General features: G+C 40.9%; 1 pseudogene; it reads right to left on the bottom strand.

The window, feature by feature from the left end:
- Nucleotides 1–340: 340 nt before the first annotated feature.
- LOC142432155 (endoplasmic reticulum-Golgi intermediate compartment protein 2 pseudogene) lies at nt 341–1,643 on the bottom strand (annotated as a pseudogene).
- Between the last annotated feature and the right edge of the window lie 243 nt (nt 1,644–1,886).

Consider the following 1,886-nt stretch of genomic DNA (forward strand, 5'->3'; position numbering starts at 1 on the left):
TCCATAGGTTTTTCCATATTTTATTCTCACATCATAGCTTTTAAAAACAAGGGGCACAAACATTTGCACTTATCAATGCCTTTTTTAAGGTGGCTTGATATCTTCTCTTCAGATGTTTTGTCACTAGTTTAGGTACTGCCATTGTTCTGGAAGGATCCGAAGGGTCGCCTACAAAGCAAAGCTTCTGTTGGGCTTAATCACTGATGAGTGGCATAATTTCTTCAAGGACAATGGTCTCAGACAAAACATATAAAGGTTTCAGTTTGGGGCTTGTTTGCTTCTTTTTTCCCCTAATAGGTGTGTTTCCAGCTTCTCATTCATATTTTATTTTCTTTGAATATATTGCACAATATTTTATTATTAAAAAAGGTTTTATGTCTCAGGCAAAGTTCGTTCTCCTCCACTCCGGAGGTGCTAATGAGGGCTATTCTCTAAAAGAGGTACGTGGTTGTCTGTGTGGCCATCCTCAAAGGGTATAGAACTGACAGATTTGTAGGCTCCAAGTCTGAAACGACAGCAAATTAATTCAACTATAAACTTTCCAATTCCGTGTAACATACCTGTTGTTGAAAAGATTCCTCCAACAATACCACAAAGTCTTACAAAGAACTGCCAGAACGTCATATGCTCCTCAGTCACTGTCACCATAAGAGAACTGAGATCATACTTCATAAATATCCCAGAGACTCCATGGCTGCCCGCAGCATGGTTAATGACACGCTCCCTTTCTGTCACAGAAAACGGATGAGTGTCTGCTGAAATTTTATATGTATGTAATTTTGTTGGCACAACTGTAATAAAATATTGGAACATCTGGTTGTGATCTACAGCAACTTTTTCAGTCCCATCTAAAGGATTAATAATTCCTGGCACAAGCTCTCCAAAAGATAAATGATCTATCCTATGAGAAAAGTTGTAAGAATCATGGTTGACAAGTGCTGCCAAGTGGGCAGACCTCGGGGATGTGGAATTGCCTTGCCCACAGTTATGTGAAAATTCCCTGCTACTTTATTGACATATAGATGACCCCGAATCCTGCATGCATCTGGAGGCTGTGATGGGTCATCTTCCCTTGGTGGAAGTGCTGTTGATGCACTTTTAAAAGCACTTTTAAATATCACATCTTGAAGTGAATGCTCTTCTTGTAACCAACTTTGTATCAACTGCAGCATCCTCTGCCATTCTTTCTGCTGTGGTGAAAGATCAAATATTGCTGGTTCATAAACTAGACCATCTGCAGATGCAATCATTGTTTCTGCTAAATCCAATACATCTGCTCCAACATACTGACACTTCATGGCAACAGTAATATCTACATTGATTCTCAACTTGCTAGAAAAATCCTTGTCTACTTCATATTCATACTTCATCCATGTATCTTGATACACTGAAAATTCCATTACGGTTAATAAAGCCATGGCGGTAAATGCAATTAGAGAAACTGTACCACCGCTGGCTGAAGTCTCTACATAACTCTCAGGAACCTTAGGAAAGGCATCCAACTCTTTCACCAAATTTAAGGGTTTTTTTCCGATTCAGTCGCCTCATCTTCAGGAAAACCCTCCTCTTTTTCCTTCATATAGTTATGCTTGTGTTACGGCCCCAGCCGACCGCCATGTTTCACAGAAGCCCGGGTCGCCTGGACTCCGATTATCCCATTTTTACAGATGAAGAAACAGGCTTAGAGAAGCTAAGTCACTTTCCCAATTTCAGCCAGCTAAGAAATCACAGAGCTGGTATTTAAGCAGCTCTGCTGGCTCCAAACACTTTTGTAAGAAGAATACTAGGCTTCCCCCTCCGCCCCCCGTGGGAATTTCCCTGGAGAGACTTTATCTAGGCTTCACCTTGAGGGATGAGAGGGTGAGTTTTGAGGTGTTTATGCACAA

Source organism: Tenrec ecaudatus, chromosome 18 (assembly GCF_050624435.1).
Source record: "Tenrec ecaudatus isolate mTenEca1 chromosome 18, mTenEca1.hap1, whole genome shotgun sequence".
Taxonomy (NCBI): domain Eukaryota; kingdom Metazoa; phylum Chordata; class Mammalia; order Afrosoricida; family Tenrecidae; genus Tenrec; species Tenrec ecaudatus.